The sequence below is a fragment of the Schistocerca americana genome, chromosome 5, assembly GCF_021461395.2.
Source record: "Schistocerca americana isolate TAMUIC-IGC-003095 chromosome 5, iqSchAmer2.1, whole genome shotgun sequence".
Taxonomy (NCBI): domain Eukaryota; kingdom Metazoa; phylum Arthropoda; class Insecta; order Orthoptera; family Acrididae; genus Schistocerca; species Schistocerca americana.
Genome location: NC_060123.1, coordinates 45,943,835 through 45,965,172, shown reverse-complemented (window position 1 = coordinate 45,965,172; position 21,338 = coordinate 45,943,835).

The window sequence follows — 21,338 nt, the reverse complement described above, 5'->3', positions numbered from 1 at the left end:
ACCTGTTAAATTAAAACATATGGCCGCTGTAGACATTTTTGGTCCGATTCCGAGAACTAACAGAGGTTTTTGCTACATCTTTGTCGCTGTTGAGCTCACTTCAAAATTTGTTACTTTCACTCCGTTACGCAAAGCTACTGCTAAAACTGTTTCGAAAGCATTTGTAAAACATTTTCTATTTCATGTAGGGCATGTGATGAAAGTAATTTCTGACAATGGATCTCAATTTCGTTGTGGCATATGGACACGCATGTTACGAGCTAGAAACATTTCTCCGATTTATATATCCAAGTACCATGCTTCTTCGAACCCTTGTGAAAGATTAATGAAAGAAATTGGTAAGCTGTGCCGAATATACTGCCCCAAAAGACATATTGATTGGGATACACACATACTCTCATTCCAAGATGTAATTAATTCCATTCCAAATGAATCCACTATGCTATCTGCGTCTGTTATACTGAAAAACGTTGAACCACCAAACAAAATTAAAGAATTAGTAAACTTCCCTAAATGTCGTCGACTAAGACACCACGAAATAATTGACATTGCGCTGAATAACATCAAACGTGCCGCAGAGCGCCGGAGAAGACAGCAAAAACAGGTTTGTACACGCCGCGACTTTCACGTTGGGCAGAAGATATTAGTACGTACACACTATTTATCCAGCAAATTAAAAGGTAAGTGCAGTAAATTTGAACTTCTATACGCAGGTCCATATCGGATTCGCAGCATCCCTCACCCCAATGTTGTACACGTCGAAACTTTGAGAACCAGAAAATCGAAAGGCAACCACCATTGGTCGAATATTAAACCCTTTACTGTATGAAGACACTGTATGATTCAACACACTATGATGCCATTTACTTATGCAATTATATTCATATGACTAATTACTGATGATTATCGTATTTTTTCTTGGCAAGTGCCCGGCAAGGTAAGGTTAGTAGGTCGCTTTCCTTGTCGTTACACATCAGACCGTGCACATTTTCCATTTTTTTTGTGTATATGATTGTATTCCAGTTTTGTTTGTATGCACTGTGAAATAGTTAAGATATAACACACACCAGTTGACTTTGACATTTTTGTTGCCCTATGATATCTCAACATCGTGACTGTTTTACATTTTTCTTTTTGCTGCTGCATTGTATTATTCTGTGTACATTTTTGCATCTGAACACTGTCAATCTCTTTGACATATTACGTTTTCTGTCATGTTATGCTGTATGGTTAATTATGTCACCATAAACCAATCATTATTTAGTGGGTGTATGATTTAAATGCAAGACATTAATCTTTGTTCATCAATTTCAGAAAGAAATGATGCGTGTAAGAAATAAATTCAACAGAAATGGGAATTTCACCTACGGAATAAACGAAAGAAGATGCAATAACTTTATGAGGAAGAGTAAATGGATCAGGATTAACAAGCATTAACAAGAATATACTATACTCATCGTAGAATAGCAGTCTTAACTAATTTTTCTTTCAGAATACAAGGTGATTGATGCAGGCTGTCAGACAGAACTACACATCTTAGTTTTAGTGATGAAATATGCTAGAGATAAGGAATAGTTGTATAATGAGTAATGACGTGATTTTTTTTTAGCAGATGATAATGAATACTGATGAATAATGATGAAAGATATGCTGTTATGAATAATGAAGTTTTTCTTTATAGGTGATGATAATAATGAAGCTATGATAATATGGATAATGAAGTGACTGATAATGACGTTTTTTCTTTACAGATGAGGATAATGTTGAAGTTATGTATTTATGCTATGTAGTTATTTAAGTATTTGTTGCAGTTTGCTTTGACAGCAGGTGTTATATTGCATAGTAGGATGACGGAAAGTTTTGGAAAGGACAGCTATGGAACACATTTTATACACATTTCACTACCTGTTAATTCGAAGTTCACTACTTTTCAGCATAGTATGTGTTTCTTCTTTCAGGTCAATAATCCATTTTGTATTTTTTTCCAGGAGAAGCTTTTCATGATACTTACTAAACCTGTTACTTATTATACCTGTTCTAGTACTTGCATTTTTATTTTTTTACCCATTTGTGTCTATCATTTATAAATGTGATCACATATACTGCCTTGTTACATAACCTTGCTACAGCTGACTCATGACTAATGACGTTACCTATCCTCATTTGCAGCAATAGGTCAAAAGCAAATAGTGTTATGCCTCAGCAATTAATTATCGGTCCCAACGCAATGCATTGCTAACAAAAAAAAAAATGTGTTACCAGTCCCACATAATGTCACTAGTTTATGATAATTCTGAATAATACTGATCAGCTCTGAATAGTATGTCACTTCAGTAATGACTTCTTAATGATACAATATATATATATATATATATAAAATAAAGCTTTGTAACTGGCTAATAACTGCCACTGTTTATTGTAATGAGACTACTTATAATGCCGCTGATTATTAATGCTATGATTGTAATTAGCTGATTTTTAATAATGACTTCTTAATGATCTGAATAATACTGAATGAGGAACAATGTTTTATACTATTCGATACTTGATGGCCACTGAGTGCCAATAATTAGTGTAACTTAATGAATTATATATTAATTATGTCATCAATTAGCTCCTGTTTTCAATTATGACATTTCATGTTTTGGTAAAGGGCCAATGAGAGCCAATAATTTGTATCACTCAATGTATTATGTTAATGCTAGGCCAATGATTGACTCTCCTTTTCAATTAAGACGTCTGATGAACATTATTCTTGCCACTGTTTACTGTAATACGATTACCCATGATGCCAATAATTTAATTTTATGAACATTATTCTGTAATACTAAATACATGGTACAGAAATGTTCAATAACTAGGCTATGAATGCCGCAAACTACTACTGTAATTCTCAATATTATGTGACTTAATGTCCTTCACCTTATGAGCTAACTACCCTGAATTACTGCAATGTCGATTTGTCCTGTCCATCCTCATGATCATGGAGCACTATATTTGGTTTTGGCACTAATTCTACGTTGGTGTACCTTGTAAGAGCGTGGTGTTGACACGACATGCTGTCCACCACCGTGAGCGATGAAGACGTTATTATGGTCGCACTGTTTGGTGTACCTAGTGTACTGCCAAAATGAGAACATGGAACATTACTACGACAGTTCAGTGTCTTGGCTACGCTGATAAATTCTGATGGGAAAAGAACTTCAAATTGTGTCACTTGGTGTCGTACTTCTGTGGAAAGATATGGACTTTCAGAACAGCTGTGTGCAATCTAAAGTGCTACAACCATGATGCAATCCTTCCCTTTCCTATCCTAATTCTTGTCACATAGTGAAGATTATTTTGCTAACATCATTTATGTTCATGGGTTATACATTTTTTTTTCGATTTGGTGAACTCCAGTGCGAGTACACTTATGTCACTTGTCGACATGATTTTTTGCCATTATGTTTATTTGTTGTGAAAATGCTAAAGACATTTTTTCGATTTGTTCTGAAGTACAGTATATGTGCACTCTTGTCTTTTATATTGTATATACATTTTTATTTTGATGATATGTTCTGAACTACAGTGCATGTGCACTTATGTTATGTGTTAACATGTTTTCTACTGAACTTCAGTGCCTGTGCACTTTTCTCATTTTTCAATATCATTTGTACTCATTCTGTATGTTCAATACTTATGTCATTTGTTACTCATTGTATATACATTTCGTCTTTTGCTGATATGTCCTCAACTGCAGTGCATGTGCACTCATGTCACTTGTCAACATGATTTTCTGCCATTCTGTTTATTTGTTCTGAAAATGCTACAGAATTTTTTCAGTGCGTATGCACTTTGTTATCTGTCAAATAATTTGTATATACAGTTTTCTGATTTGCTACTATGTTTTGTACTCGTATCTTGTCATTGTCTGAAATGTTTTGTATTCGGTGCATGTGCACCACATTTAATTTATGAACTACATTTGAATATTCTGTAAATTGTAAAAATTTCTTGCGATGGCAAGTCCAAATGACTCACCATCGCTGCCAAATTTTTGCCCCCCCAGTGGAAGGTTATGAAACATGTATGTAACGTAGCAGCGATGGTGAGGCATGATAAAATCTTTGACCAGAGAGCCTTTTATCGTGGTTAGTCTGCGCTTGACCGCGCGAGTGTTACGAGCAGTACTCTAGTAGTCGTCGTGCAGTATACTCTGTCGGTAGCAGTAGCTCAGTTCAGTTGCGTCCAATGGTCGGTCTGTAGTCGTCGTGCGAGCAGTCTGTGAGCAGTGCAGTATGTCGGTAGTAGCAGTCGAGTGCAGTTGTGTGTGAGGAGTCGGCGGGCGTCGACACGGCATTCTGGTCAAGATACAGGACGAGGTATATTATTTTTAAATGCGCTCAGCTAATAATGTAAATTAACTGTAACTAATTTGTGCAATAATCGCCCCAATAATAATTTTGATTTCAAAGCAATTTTCAACAAAAAAAAACCATTTAATTGACCCAACCATTTCCTTCCATTTCCTTTAAAGAAAAGTTTCAGTTAAATTTAAAAAAAAAAAATATTATTTGCAATGCATTTCCTCCAAGCCGTGGCCAACAATAAGAGCAGAAACTTGACATGCAGTTACACTGAGGTAAGAAATTAATTCTGATTTTTGCACAGGGCCAAAGACCGATATTTCGGTTTAATTGAGTTATCATTATGACTGAAGTTTGATTAGCATTGAATTGTCTCTCATTATTTTTGTGGGAGCTTACACCTTGAGTCAGATTGAATTTCACATTTTTATTGCCTTTGTCAGTACATTTCATTGCAGGGAGGTTACGTTTGGCTCCATTTCTATTAAATATTGTCTTTTAAATTTTCGGTGGGGAGGTTACAATCCTCCTTTCAAGACACTGTCCAATCCAATGCAACTGCTCTGCCAAGTCCTTTGCTGCCTCTGACAGAATTGCAATGTCATCGGCGAACCTCAAAATTTGTTATTTCTATTCCTTGGATTTTAGTACCAACTCCGATATTTTCTTTTGTTTCCTTTACTGCTTGCTCAATATACAGATTGAATAGCATCGGGGAGAGGCTATAACCCTGTCTCACTCCCTTCCCGTCCGCTGCTTCCCGTTCATGTCCCTCGACTCTTAGAATTGCCATCTGGTTTCTGTACAAATTGTAAAAAGCCTTTCGCTCCCTGTATTTTAGACCTGCCACCTTTAGAATTGGAAAGAGAGTATTCCAGACAACATTGTCAAAAGCTTTCTCTAAGTCTACAAATGCTAGAAACGAAAGCTTGCCTTTCCTTAATCTTTCTTCTACGATGAGTCGTAACGTCAGTATTGCCTCACGTGTTCCAATATTTCTACGGAATCCAAACTGATCTTCCCCAAGATTGGCTTCTACTAGTTTTTCCATTGGTCTGTAAAGAATTTGCGTTAGTATTTTGTAGCTGTGGCTTATTAAACTGATTGTTCGGTAATTTTCACATCTGTCAACACCTGCTTTCTTTGGGATTGGAATTATTATATTCTTCTTGAAATCTGAGGGTATTTCACCTGTCTCATACATCTTGCTCACCAGATGGTAGAGTTTTGTCAGGACTGGCTCTCCCAAGGCCGTCAGTAGTTCAAATGGAATGTTATCTACTCCCGGGGCCTCGTTTCGACTCAGGTCTTTCAGAGCTCTGTCAAACTCTTCACGCAGTATTGTATCTCCCATTTCGTCTTCATCTACATTCTCTTATATTTCCAGAATATTGTCCTCAAGTACTTTGCCCTTGTATAGACCCTCTATATACTCCTTCCACCTTTCTGCTTTCCCTTCTTTACTTAGAACTGGGTTTCCATCTGAGCTTTTCATATTCATCCAAGTGGTTCTCCCCTAGTGAGATAAGCCTCTACATCCTTACATTTGTCCTCTAGCCATCCCGCTTAGCCATTTGGCACTTCCTGTCGATCTCATTTTTGAGACATTTGTATTCCTTTTTGCCTGCTTCGTTTACTGCATTTTTATATTTTCTCCATTCATCAATTAAATTCAATATTTCTTCTGTTACCCAATGATTTCTACTATCCCTCGTCTTTTACCTACTTGATCCACTGCTACCTTCACTACTTCATCCCTCAGAGCTAGGCATTCTTCTTCTACTGTATTTCTTTCCCTCATTTCTGACAATTGCTCTCTCATGCTCTCCATGAAACTCTGTACAACCTCTGGTTTAATCTGTTTGTCCAGTTCCAGTCCCTTTAAATTCCCACCTTTTTGCAGTTTCTTCAATTTTAATCTACAGCTCATAACCAACTGATTGTGGTCAGTGTCCACATCTGCCCCTGGAAATGTCTTACAGTCTAACACCTGGTTCCTAAATCTCTGTCTTACCATTATATAATCTATCTGATACCTTCCAGTATTTCCAGGATTCTTCCATGTGTACAACCTTCTTTACGACCAAGTCCTCATATTATGCCAGTCTTCCTCCTCAGTCTGTCTGCGTTACTTTTGTACCTTGTTGGTGAGTCACTTCACGGTCATATTCATTTTGTCATATTTACCGTGCTCCCTGAAGGATTCAAACGTCATAACCATTTTAAACTATGTGGTCTGCTAATTATTTGAATCTCCTGCTCTACAGATGATACTTGATATATGTGACACCATATATGGAACTTGACATTTGTTTTTCAATGGCTCAGAAGTTCTCTCCAGCCTTATGCAATGGACTTGATGTCGAAGCCACTGACTTTTCTTTACCCTGTACTTTTTGGCTTCTAAGCCTTATTCAATTGACCTGATGTGTAAGCCAATGAGTGTTCAATACCCAACACTTCTTGGCGTAGAACACACTGAGTCACAAGTTTGTAACCATTACAAAACAGGAGAAACTCCTCAGGATCTGTGAACACTAACACGGGGTTAGTCATTAGCGAATTTTTAGTGAAGTACAAACATCAACTGTGTATGGGACGTTGAGAGAAATCAACGGGGAGGGTTAAAAAAGTGTGCCGACCGAGATTGGAAACCGGGATTTCCTGCTTACTTGGCAGGAGCCCTAATCCCTAAGCTACCGAGAATATACGAATTGATGTGGCTGCGCAGACTTATCCCAAGCACCCTCCCCACCAGACCCACATTCTCAACTTACTCCACACACAACGAAAGTACTTTTCCCTGCATATTGATCTCAATGCTAGTGGCAATCTCTATTCCCATTGTAAACGTCGTGGTCTCCTGACCTTCATTGCTGACATATTCTGCCCTCACAATCATATTCTGCACATCAAGACGCTTCATTTGAACCCCAAATTCATGTAAACGATATGCAAATGACTAATAAATCGCAACTGCGCACTGTGGTTGAAATAGTCGAGGCTGGGGTACACACCCGTTCCAGACATGATGGTCACAGGGGCTCTTGGTTCGAGACAGCCAACCGCACGCCAGGGGGCCGGTCCCAAACCATCTACGTCGGCCGGTGACCGCCCGGAGAACAGACAGTATTTGCCCGAGTGAAACGACGACCCTGTGTTCGGCTTAGAAGCAATTTCCACTACACTGTGTAGCAGCGGCCAGCCTACGCATTCTGTACACAAAGCACACAGTTTCAGATATTTTCGCAGGGAGACAGCAAACGCCAAACGCCGATGCTACAAATTTCCTGACTGGTCGCCTTAAACGAAATGTCGTTCTCCCGTTTTAGAAGAGCAATGCTGATGGGCAGACGATATTTCTAACGCCTTGAGCAGAAGGAGTAATGGAAGACACTGAAAGATATACCCCTTCACGTCTGGCGTGGAGAGGGGCCATTCCGTTTTCGCTCTTGGAGCGAGAACACGTAAAGAATGTGCGCGCACGTACGTGTACTCAAAGAGCGAGGAACAAGTCTCTCCTCAGTACTTCACTGGGAGAGCACCTCTGTCGAGAGTGGATCGAAGTGCGACTCTATATTGAGTCCTTGCAATTAAGCGTTGTTCACTGTGTTGGCTGCTACACTTATTGTGCGGTGTGAACAGACAGAGTTATAGTTAAACACCTGCGAGCGAATTTTTGAGTGGCATCGTGGTGGACAGGTTATCTGACCGGTCTACCACGCCAATAGATAGACCAGGGGCGAATAGGAGTCCTTGACTTCATCAAGGCGTAGGGAGAGTTTGATTGGCGAAGGTCAATCCAAATAGAACGAGAGTTATCTTATTTGTCAGCAGTGATCAGCACAGACAGCAGTCATCGTAGCTTACGGTATTGTGTGCTACAGCTCTTGTGAGCCCCGTATTTCCTCCACAACAGTACACTTCACTGCATTTCACACGCAACAGCCTCGACCATACCTAGCAACATTCTAACGGATAATTATTCGAGTTGAGTAGGTGCGGCTCTCAGCCATTCTGCCAAGTCAATAACAAACTTATACTGTGTATAGAATTTCATTAGCGAGTACTATCCTTGAGAGGTAACTTGACATTCCGAAAAGAACCTGGAAATAACGTGTTAAGTTCACAACCAAAAGTGCCATTGTGATTCCTCAGGATTTTTTGCAAAGAAACAAACAATAATTTTCCTTAGTTTCATGTTTTTCTTACACTAACTAGCACTACTCCAGTACCAAAGTATCCCACTAGTTACGTAAGACATTTTGTGAATTTTTTTGTCATTTCCTTACAGCAGAGAACTCCAGAAGAAATTTATTGCTGTAAGTTTTTCAGGCATCTCTCTTTAGAACGTTAGGAGCGTCTGTCTGACTTCTGTAGTAGTGTGGGGGTGGAAATTTCGTCTTACAGGAGCCACAGGTTAAAGGGTACATCTCAGATTAATCCGTTGCGCAGATTGACAGAAGAGCAACCCCACACGCTCACACCATATGAGCTCGAGAGTATGTGTGCATCTGTACAGAAATGATTCTTGGCTTATGATCGCTATAATTATGGGTTCATGGTGTCTGTACCTTCGGACATATCCAAAAGAACAGACACCACACACAATGTATTGTTAGTGCCTGCTTCAGTTTGCCCAATGTGACCAACATTCTGCCGTCCATTGGAATTTTACCCCGTTCCTCAACAATTGCATCAGTGGTCTTGCAATACCAACAAACTCCTTTACAAATATTCTGTAATAAGTAGTCAATCACTGAACAGATTGTTGCGCTGTATTCATGTGCAGTGCTGGGAAACGGGACACAGCATGTAACAATCTGTCCTGCGTAGATCACCTCTGTTGGTGCAAAATGGCACTTCCTCGTGCTCAAATTTAGGCAAGTGGAATCCAACATCTAAGGGCCTCTTTGAAACATTTTGGTCATTTCATTACATTCTTCAAAATTTCACTGATGTCATCTATGTAGACCAAGCCCTGGCGTTTCTTAAAACATAGTAAAACTGCATTCATCAACTATAGAAATGTGAGAATTGCAGTTTTTACACTAAACGGCATTCTTAAATATAGATAATGGCTCGAAGAGACTGTAAACACAGTATTTGGCTGACCAACTGGCACCGCTTCCAACTAATGGTAATCACTCTTCAAGTCTCTTGCGGCCAAGAGTTCCTCTAACCCAAGTTATCCAGGGTTTCGTAATATTTCGTATCGGATACGCGGCTGTAATCGTTCTACCGTTCAAACAGCGATAATAACAACAGAAGCTATATTTACTTGGGCCGTCTGACGATTTCCTGAATACAATAACTATCCAAACCATGTTTCAATTACTGCTTACTAAAATCTTCCATAATTCCATGTAGATCATATGGTTCTCTATAAAGTTTCCGCTCTCAGTGGTTCTGCGTTTGCTAGTAATTCTACCAGGACACACAGACAACATCCTGTAAACTCCTCAATTATAGATAACAAACTCGAAGGGGACAGTAGAACTTCTGTGCTAATCACACTGCTGGTGCGGCGTAGAGGGGCTCCATTCCTAACAAAGAAACGGTTTCTCATATAACATGGATGTTGCTAGACATGACCCACACGGACTGAACAAATCCTAAAACACTTTTAATAGCGCTCCACGACTGTCTTGTCTCTACCTATCCAATATTCAGTTTTTCATGTAAGGCATCATATTCTTATGGCTGAAGTCCACACTTGATCTCTTTACAGGATCTACATGTTCACAATCTACTTCTCATACACATACATGAATCTGATTCGTTATTGTTCTCTATACTTGCGTATGGAAGATACTGGCCGGTAGTTCTGTACCCACGGTTACCGAAAAGACTGTTCATGACATCATATAGAGTTTATTTTGGCTCGACCATCACGGCAAAATGGTTGACTCTGAGCACTATGCGACTTCACTTCTGAGGTCATCAGTCGCCTAGAACTTAGAACTAATTAAACCTAACTAACCTAAGGTCATCACACACATCCATGCCCGAGGCAGGATTCGAACCTGCGACCATAGCGGTCGCTCGGCTCCAGATTGTAGGGCGCAGAACCGCACGGCCACTCCGGCCGGCCCATCACGGCAGGAGAAGCTTGAGATAAAAGTATCATTGGTGCTCCCCCACCCGGAAAAATATCCCAATGAGTTCCACGGTAAACTGTGAAATATCAGACTGCATAATTATCCAGTACCCTACACCTGCTTCAGAAAAAACTTCTGTACAAGCTTTGAACTGTTTTGCTCGAACGTAAAAGCCGAGTATCGCTATACATAGCATGCCAGATAATTTTTTGCTATTTCATGTAACATATAACGCAGGGAGTTCAGTCTCCCCTTACGAAAGACGTCCAGACTCACCTGAACAGGTCAGCCCCTGTGTCCAACAATAATTTTCGTTCTTTACCAATTACTGCACCAATGACAGAACAATCTGCCTCTGTTTACACTTTGTACGTCAGAATTTACTGCAAATGGTATCCGGCGGATTTGGAGTTAACACTGGTCTTTACACTCTGTTACTAGCGAAAATTCGTGACATCGTCACTCGCCCGGATGACTGGTGTCATCCACAAACGGTCTCTTTGTATACTTTGAAGGCTCTAACTGGCTGGTTTTATGATTTTTTATTAAATATAGATATAATACATTTAATATTTGTACAAAGTATAATACATTCTAACGTTTGAAATACTGTTACCATTCGAAGAACAATATCTTGAGCTGAATTAATGGCATTACATGGTCCCTCTTGCTGCTTACCGCTGTACGGTTTTAAATTCAAAATGTAAGCTGTTTTTACATCAGCGAAAGCAAACACTTTTAACCCATACTTTGCTGGTTTGCTAGGAATATATTGCCTGAACGGGCAGTTTTCTCTAAATTACAAAAGCTGTTTGGCAACAGTAAGATATTCACAAGGTGAAATATATTTTTGGCAATTGTTCGTGAATAGTTGAAGTACCTCTCCGGTAGCTCTGATAGCAGCCAAGTTGTCAATCTCTCTGCGAACACCTCTATCACGGATATTATAAAACCTCAGACATCTCAACAGAAACATGAATCGGTTTTCACTTATGCTTAAATAACATGATTCAAGTCGGTTTCCATTTGAGTTATCCCTCAAATTCGATATACTCTTCCTAAAACATCTCAAAGATCAATATAGATATAACAAACCAATGAAAGCTCTGATCTCTACCGCATCTGTTTCCACGAATTACGTGATGTATATACACTCCTGGAAATTGAAATAAGAACACCGTGAATTCATCGTCCCAGGAAGGGGAAACTTTATTGACACATTCCTGGGGTCAGATACATCACATGATCACACTGACAGAACCACAGGCACATAGACACAGGCAACAGAGCATGCACAATGTCGGCACTAGTACAGTGTATATCCACCTTTCGCAGCAATGCAGGCTGCTATTCTCCCATGGAGACGATCGTAGAGATGCTGGATGTAGTCCTGTGGAACGGCTTGCCATGCCATTTCCACCTGGCGCCTCAGTTGGACCAGCGTTCGTGCTGGACGTGCAGACCGCGTGAGACGACGCGTCATCCAGTCCCAAACATGCTCAATGGGGGACAGATCCGGAGATCTTGCTGGCCAGGTTAGTTGACTTACACCTTCTAGAGCACGTTGGGTGGCACGGGATACATGCGGACGTGCATTGTCCTGTTGGAACAGCAAGTTCCCTTGCCGGTCTAGGAATGGTAGAACGATGGGTTCGATGACGGTTTGGATGTACCGTGCACTATTCAGTGTCCCCTCGACGATCACCAGTGGTGTACGGCCAGTGTAGGAGATCGCTCCCCCCACCATGATGCCGGGTGTTGGCCCTGTGTGCCTCGGTCGTATGCAGTCCTGATTGTGGCGCTCACCTGCACGGCGCCAAACACGCATACGACCATCATTGGCACCAAGGCAGAAGCGACTCTCATCGCTGAAGACGACACGTCTCCATTCGTCCCTCCATTCACGCCTGTCGCGACACCACTGGAGGCGGGCTGCACGATGTTGGGGCGTGAGCGGAAGACGGCCTAACGGTGTGCGGGACCGTAGCCCAGCTTCATGGAGACGGTTGCGAATGGTCCTCGCCGATACCCCAGGAGCAACAGTGTCCCTAATTTGCTGGGAAGTGGCGGTGGGGTCCCCTACGGCACTGCGTAGGATCCTACGGTCTTGGCGTGCATCCGTGCGTCGCTGCGGTCCGGTCCCAGGTCGACGGGCACGTGCACCTTCCGCTGACCACTGGCGACAACATCGATGTACTGTGGAGACTTCACGCCCCACGTGTTGAGGAATTCGGCGGTAAGTCCACCCGGCCTCCCGCATGCCCACTATACGCCCTCGCTCAAAGTCCGTCAACTGCACATACGGTTCACGTCCACGCTGTCGCGGCATGCTACCAGTGTTAAAGACTGCGATGGAGCTCCGTATGCCACGGCAAACTGGCTGACACTGACGGCGGCGGTGCACAAATGCTGCGCAGCTAGCGCCATTCGACGGCCAACACCGCGGTTCCTGGTGTGACCGCTGTGCCGTGCGTGTGATCATTGCTTGTACAGCCCTCTCGCAGTGTTCGGAGCAAGTATGGTGGGTCTGACACACCGGTGTCAATGTGTTCTTTTTTCCATTTCCAGGAGTGTATTATGGCTTGTTGCGGTAATGCTTATTAACGTTTTCATCCAAGAACAAATTCAGAATATCTATATCTGTCTTTTTTATACGAGCTTGATTTTTTGGTCCAGGAAAACGCGTAACCAAATTACAGGATCTGCTTCTAACACTGAGGGATATTTATTTTCTCCGTTTAGTTATTCCATCTTTCCCTAAAAAATGCATCCTCTTGAGTTACTTCTTCCTGTGATTCATATTCATCATTTTCTGACACTTCTGCTTCTGTTCCTGAATTCCGACCGCTTTCATGAACAGACTCCTCAGTCTCTGAGTCAGCGCTATCACTGTGAGCATCTTCATCACTCAGCTCATTGAACGATTCCAATCAGACATTAGGATATCTATTAAACTCTGTCCGTGGTTTTTTGCCTTTGACGTTTATTCCAAAATTTAAAAATAAAGATAATACTAGGTAACATGGAAGGTAACTGCCATCAGTTTCAATACGTCTAAATTTATGCACATGAAAGATCGATTGAATCTAGGAAAGCAATAAAGTAATACAGACCTACTTTGTTTCAGATCGTCGCAGCAGAGCTCGCTCGGATGACAAGTGTTCTCCAAAATATAAAAATGTTTCATAAACAATGTACCTTTCGTAAATGAAAGCCAACAATGATTGGAGCTAACAGCCGGAGAGTTAACAGAAAGGTACGGAAAATGACGCGAAATCAGTCCAGCCCTGTCAGACAAAATTGAGCCGGAAAGTCATAAGGATGACGAGTGTCATCCGCGCGAGCAACAGAGCGTTAACAACCGACTGTTATATCGCCACCAAATTCGCCTTTTACTTCTACAGTCTTCTTTACGATGTACAACCACTTCACGACCGTTACATTGTGGTTGTTAACATTGCTTCTGAATATGTCTTGTGTTCTAACAACAAAAATAGTTCATATGGCTCTGAGAACTATGGGACTTAACTTCTAAGGTCATCAGTCCCCTTGAACCTAGAATTACTTAAACCTAACTAACCTAAGGACATCACACACATCCATGCTCGAGTCAGGATTCGAACCTGCGACCGTAGTGGTCGTACGGTGCCAGACTGTTGCACCTAGAACCGCTCGGCCACCCTTGCCGGTTTCTAACAACACATTACATCTGTAAAGAAGACACTAATTTGGTCTCATATCCCTGTCACAAAGATTATTTATTCTAAATTTGTCGCTACCCTGACGGCAACAGCCAGGTCCTTCGTGTTCTCTGTAAACGTCTTCCTTGATATATTAGGTGGAACCCCAAACAGTGAGGTCTTTGGTCGCACCGGATCAGGAAGGCATGAGGAATGAAATGGGCCGTGCCATGTCAAAGGAACCATCCCAGCCCGTGCCTGAAGGTATTTCGGAAAATCACGGGAAACGTAATTTAGGACGGCCGGATGCGTGTTTGAACCGTCGACCTCACGTATGAGACTCTAGTGTGCTAATCAGAGCGCCACCTCGCTCGGTAACTGCTAGGTGTTCTTTATTCCGTCGAGAAAATTCTACACTGACTCATTTCGTCACTAACAGCTCACGAACGTACCTCGTACTATTGGTTCTTACAGCGTTTTACGATAGCTGAGGTCCTCGTGGAACATCACATATGCCTTGCTTCGGCTGTTAAGTCGAGTTAGTTTTAATATTTGAGATAATCAGAAGGTGGAGGCAGGCAATGTAGTTATTTTCAAAACAATTATTAATGCTGTTTTTTGAAAAATCATTTAACATAGAAGATCGTGAATAAAAACGCATTACATTAAATGATTCTCTGAAAAAAATCCGGAAACCATTACGAAATTCTCAATTTGACCAGCAGCCAGCGGGTCGTCTGTCCAAATACTCAACCTTGGCGATACTTCTAGGTCATCTGCGAATGCATCGCATCTTCTGTTCTCTTGCTCGAAAAAGGAATAATCAAATTGGCAGCAGCTGGGTGCTACAAAGGCGTACTTACACTGAACGAAGCCTTGCGTTCCGTTACTTCGTCTACTTCATTCTCCATTTGCACGTAGTGCAGCTTCAGGACCTCTAGTTGCTCTACCAAAGACTGAATGAGTTCTCTGATGACCTCTTCTAAGCAAACAGGCTGTGTATCGAATTGTGACCTCATGGAATCCGTACCCACTTAAAATAAAGGGAAAAAAAGCACAATATATAAAAAGGCAACGCAGGCAATCGCAGTCGTATAGTGACACACAGACACTCGCAGGCACCTTCATCCTGTGCACTACTTGGAAAAATTAGCACTGTGCAAGCATGTGTGACACTAGGCTGGTGCTTGTAACATTTATGTCAGATAGTAGGCAGTGATGAGGACAAAAGGCCTATAGCGTAGGAACGACGTGGAGACCGCAGTGTTGCATCTCGGTCGCAGTGTGACTCATGTCAAAAACCTGCAACTGACTGAGTTAGGTGCCAGCTTATAAACGAAAACGAAATTTCCTTCGATGGGACTGACTGAAAAGAGGGACGCAAAAGTCATGCTGGTAGTGGAGGTCCAGCAGAGGAGGCCGCCTTGAATGGGCGTGACGATGGTGCCTTTTGTCAGTTTTTAAAAACACCATTACAATGTCCATAACTGCATACTCGCAGGCCGATCAATCGAGTTTCTGCGTGAAATACTTCATAATTAATTATGGTATGGGAAGCACTGAAAATGTAACTGCTTGGAGTTGCAGAATGGTAAAGTGACGTTTTGCAACCAATATGGTGAATGTGATGGGAAAAACCACAGAAATATTTAAATGGGAATCATAAAAAATTTTTTATGTGTTCTTTATTGAATTTCAATTAGCTACGTATGTCTTCAGATAACACCGTTACAGCAATACATCCGCCACTTCTGAATGAGCCCATAATTGTAGCTTTCATTGCCATGAGTGGTAATATACCAGTGGTCATAGGTGTTGGAGCAGCAGTTTTTCTTTAGGATAGGTAGGACAGAACAAAGTCAAGTTCTGAGAGAAGTTAAGATTGGAACAAACCTTCAGATTGATAAAGAAATCAAACAGCATAATCCTGGCACATTGGATCAGCGAACACAGTTGTTGGTTAAAAATTTACAGCAATCTGCAGAAATTTAGTTTCCACCCGATTTCATCTCGGTAAATGTGAAATGCCAACTATCTTCAGTGAATTAATTAGAAGTAAAATTAATGAACTACTTATGTGCACCGATGAATTAGAGTCATCGAACCCAGTTGATATAATCTGCCTCTCTGAACATCATGTGACCACTGGTATAGAACTTTTAAGTCTTACAGGGTTTAGGTTAGCCTCCTACTTCTGTAGACAAAAGATGGAAAAAGGAGGAGTTGCCACAATTGTTAAGGAAAAGTTTTAAATTTATGAATATTGACATTAATAAATTTTGCTTAGATCAGCACTTAGAAACATGTGCAGTAGAGACTGAATTTGATAATAGGTCCCTTATAATAGTAGCCATATACAGAGCACCTTCAGGAAATTTCAACCTGTTTATAAATGGCTGCTGCAGTCTGGAACCGCAAGACCGCTACGGTCGCAGGTTCGAATCCTGCCTCGGGCATGGATGTTTGTGATGTCCTTAGGTTAGTTAGGTTTAACTAGTTCTAAGTTCTAGGGGACTAATGACCTCAGCAGTTGAGTCCCATAGTGCTCAGAGCCATTTGAACCATATAAATGGCTTTGAAGATTTATTATCTCATCTAAAATTAAAAAATAAAGAACTAGTGGTTGCAGGTGACTTTAATATAGATGTCCTGAAAGACACTGTTAGTGAACCGTTACTGAAATCAGTTACATTGTCATTTAATTTAATTTCCACTGCAAATTTCCTAGCTAGGGCATACAAATGTTCTAAGACTGCCATTGATAATATATTTATAGAAAATTCTAAGCAACTAAACCACATTACAAAACCAGTAGTAAATGGGCTATATGACCATGACATGCAACACCTAACATTAAATTTTGAAAATTGTCAGGGTAAAATCTTCATTGGGACTCAGTACAGAAGGCCAATAAAACAGTTAAAAACTGAGAAATTTGGAAGACTTTTTAAGGATATTAATTGGATGGATAGTTACAGCATCCAAGACACAAATGGAAAATACAAAACATTCATTAATAAAGTTGGCACCTTATTTGAAAATTGTTTTCCCCTGAAGGTAACTCAAATTAAGCAGAAGTCTAATAAGAAACCCTGGATCACACAAGGGATAAAGATATCATGTGAGACAAAAAGGAAACTCTGTCTGATGCGTAGGGACATCTTTGATACTAGCATTATAGCCCATTACAAAAATTACTGCAAAATATTGATGAAGGTTATCCAGAAATCTAAACACCTGCATTATGAGAAGAAGATAAATACATACAGCAATAAGATAAAAACAATATGGGATATAGTTAAGTCAGAGACAGGTACGACCAGAAATGAGGAGGAACAAATAGCTCTAAAAATAAATGAAACCGTTCTAACAAACGCATGTTGTGTTGCAAACCATTTAAACAAGTATTTTGTCTTTGTTACTGATAGCATGGGGTTGTCAGGTTCAGTAAATAATGCAATGGAACATCTGAGACCAGTGCACACAAGCAATCGCAGTAAAATGTAGTTGACACTTACTTCACCCAAAGAAATAGAATCCATCATAAAGTCCTTGAAATCAAAGCATTCTGGTGGTTATGATAACATATCAACAAAGATAATAAAAGAGTGTTCATGTGAGCTTAGTCATATCTTAATTTATTTGTGTAATCAATCACTTATTACAGGAAAATTTCTGGACTGGCTTAAATATGCTGAAGTTGTAGCTCTCCACAAGAAAAGGGACAAAGAAATGCCGTCAAATTACCGACAGATCTCACTTTTGCAGCTTTTTAAAAAATCTTTGAAACGGTTATGTTCAAGTGCCACATAAGCACCTTACTGAAAATTACATACTGTCAAAGTCACAGTTTGGGTCTACTAAGGGTTCTAATATTGCGAAAGCTATTTACATTTACAGCAAGAAAGTCCTTAATTCATTGGTCAGCAAATTAGAGGCAACTGGCAAATTCTGTAACCTGTCAAAGGTGTTTAACTGTGTGAATCACAGCATTCTTTTAAAGAAATTAAAATATTATGGCATCACTGGTAGTGCTGCAAAGTGGTTTCGGTCTTATCTTACTAATAGAAAACAAAGGGTGTGATTACGTAACACTTCAGCAGTAGGCAATCAGACATCTTCTGTCTGTGAAGAAATTTCATGTGGTGTTCCCCATGGTTCCATACCAGGTCCACTACTGTTTCTTGTGTACATTAATGACCTGTCAGCTGTTACATTACCAGATGCCATGTTTGTCTTATTTGCAGATGATAGAAACACTGCAATAAATAGTAAATCAAACATAAATTTAGAAAGGGCTGCTAATCAAATTTTTACTAACATTAATAAGTGTTTCCTAGCCAATTCACTGTCATTTAACTTTGAAGAGAACCACTATATGCAGTTCAGAACTTCCAAGAGATTTCCTTCTGGTGTGTGTATAAAATATGATGACATGGAAATAGGAGAAGTTGAGAGTGTAAAATTCTTGGGATTACAACTTGATAATAAATTCAGTTGGGAGCAACATACTAACGAACTGCTAAAGCGCATAAACAAGTCTGTGTTTGTAATTCGAATGAAGTCAGACATAGGAGATATAAATATAAAAATACTGGCATGTTTCGTTTATTTTCACTCCATTATGTCACATGGTATCATATTTTGGGGTAACTCGACAAACAGAGAAAATTTTTACAGTGCAAAATCGTATAATAAAAGTAATGAGTAGTGTAAATCCAAGAATATCATGTCAAAACCTATTCACAGAATTGGGCATATTGGCCACAGCTTCTCAATATATTTATTCCTTAATGAAGTTTGTTGTAAATAATGCATCTCTTTTTTCCAGCTAACTGCTTAGTACACAGTATCAATACTAGGAATAAGAACAATATACATAAAGATTTAAAATCGCTTACTCTTGCCCAGAAAGGAGTCCAGTATTCAGCAATGTATATTCTCAATAAGATACCTGCAACCATTAAGAGTTTAGTTTCAGACAAGGCACAATATAACCATAATCTAAAAGAATTTTTGGTGGCCAACTCCTTCTATACCATTCATGAGTTTCTCAACAAGTACAGTAGACCATTTTAATCAAAATTTATTATACTTTAAATTTTGACAACACTTGGTAGTAACAGCGAAGTAACTACCTACCGTGTGAATGATGGATGTTTGGAAAGCAAGTGAGGTCTTAAGTCTCTAAATAGTGGAAGTTGAACTTTAAATTTTGTGCATAATCTGACTGTTCTTAACTGAGGATCACAGAAATGAATAATTTACTTTAATTTTTGACAATATTTGCTTGTAATAGCCAAGAAACTAGCAAATGTGTGAATGATGGATTTACTGAAAGAAGATGAAAGTATTAAACCCATAAATATTTGAAGTTTCATTCATGTACATAATCTTACTGTTTATTGACTGAGTATCATTGAAATTAATGAAACTCAAGTTTTTCTAATTACATTTTTGTAATGTGTTTATCTGACATGTTCCACAGCCAGGAGGAATCCATTTCTTATGGGTCTGTGGAATGAATAATTAATCTATTCTAATCTAACCTTCATTCCAGGTAAAGGACATCTCTGAAGACGTCCTGTTAGAGGAATTCGGAAAATCCGTGAGATGTGACGGATTTTCACATGTACAACAAAATTATCGCGTGTAGAGTCCCTTTACCACAACTAGACGCTTAGGCATGTCTCATGAATGCAAGGAGTATGTTGTATGTGGCCTCCCTTGTAGGGAAACCATGAATAAAGGATGAATTTATGCTACAACAGTGAATAAATTAACTGAATAGGGATTACGTGACAGTAACAATTAGTAGAACAGTGCCAAGGTCTGGACGTACAGTGACATGTAACAGGTAGTAGTAGTCGTAAGGGTCAGTGAACTGGGGAGAACTGACTGTGATAGTCACTTAGGAAAAAAAAAGTGTTATGTCAGATGAGAGTCTGACACTAAGAGCAGAAGGCTAGAGACGTCGATACGACGCCTCCTAAACACGGGACTGATGTGTCAAGGGCGGAAGCAACCGCCGGCGCTTGAGAGACGACTGACGCAAGCAGCAACAGGCCGCAGCGGTACCGCGCGTGACGTCACAGCAGCAGGGCGGATGACCCGTCTCTCAGCGTGTGCGCCGCAAGTCCGCTCGCAGACGGGCTGCGGCGTAAAACACGGATAACTTGTCAGCTCTTATTCCATCCATAGCTGAATACTGACACAGACCTACAGCAGCACAACACAGAGTCTAGCAGAACTCTCTGAGCACTATGGGACTTAACAGCTATGGTATTCAGTCCCATAGAACTTAGAACTACTTAAACTAACCTAAAGACAACACACAACACCCAGTCATCACGAGGCAGAGAAAATCTAGCAGAACTCTATGAAACCTTAGATGGGACGTGTCCATAGAGCAAGCAGTAATTACGTTCAATTTAAATGTAAAAAATCTATAACTATTGAAATATGAGTGACCCCAAAAACTTCTGATCTTGAGGTGTAGGAAGGTATAGTGTTTTACTAGCACAATAAATGACGAGGGCTATATTTCGTCAGATCCATGGGAAGAAATGTCAGACTTAAGGAACTCCGAATCAAGTGACAGCAGTGTGCCAACGTAAAATGTTTTACAAGTGTCAAACTAAAATGTATTAGCGTTACGTGAAGCTACGTCGTCAATACAGAATGGTTTAGAAGCACAAAGCTGTTCCGAAGAAACTGAAGTCCCATGCATACCGCTCGGATACGTTCTGAAGACCATAGGTCTGCACTAAGTGAACCAAACACAAGTCACCGTACTGAAGTACAGAAGTGAAACTTACTGATAATAAAGATGGTATAATAATGTTTCTCAGCTAGTTGAGTCCAAAAATGGACAGTCAGGGTCTGTAAACGTAAATTCAAACAAAAGCTATCAAACAGACTGTTAAAGAAAATAAACCAATTTTGAAAAGAGTAGATAATCAAAGTAACCCAATGAAAGACAAGATTCACTTAGAGACCTCGGCTCTATTTAAGACAGCTGAAGAGAAGCAAAAACTAGTAATAGATCCCTTAACAGAGGAAGTGTTGAAAAATAAAGAGTTGCTTGAAGCGCAGGAAGCTGGGATTAAAAGTTCAGAACCTAATGTTGTACAAACACTGCATGACATAAAAGAAATTAATGATATGAAAAACTAGTTTGTAAGCTATGAGAACTGAAAGAATTTCGC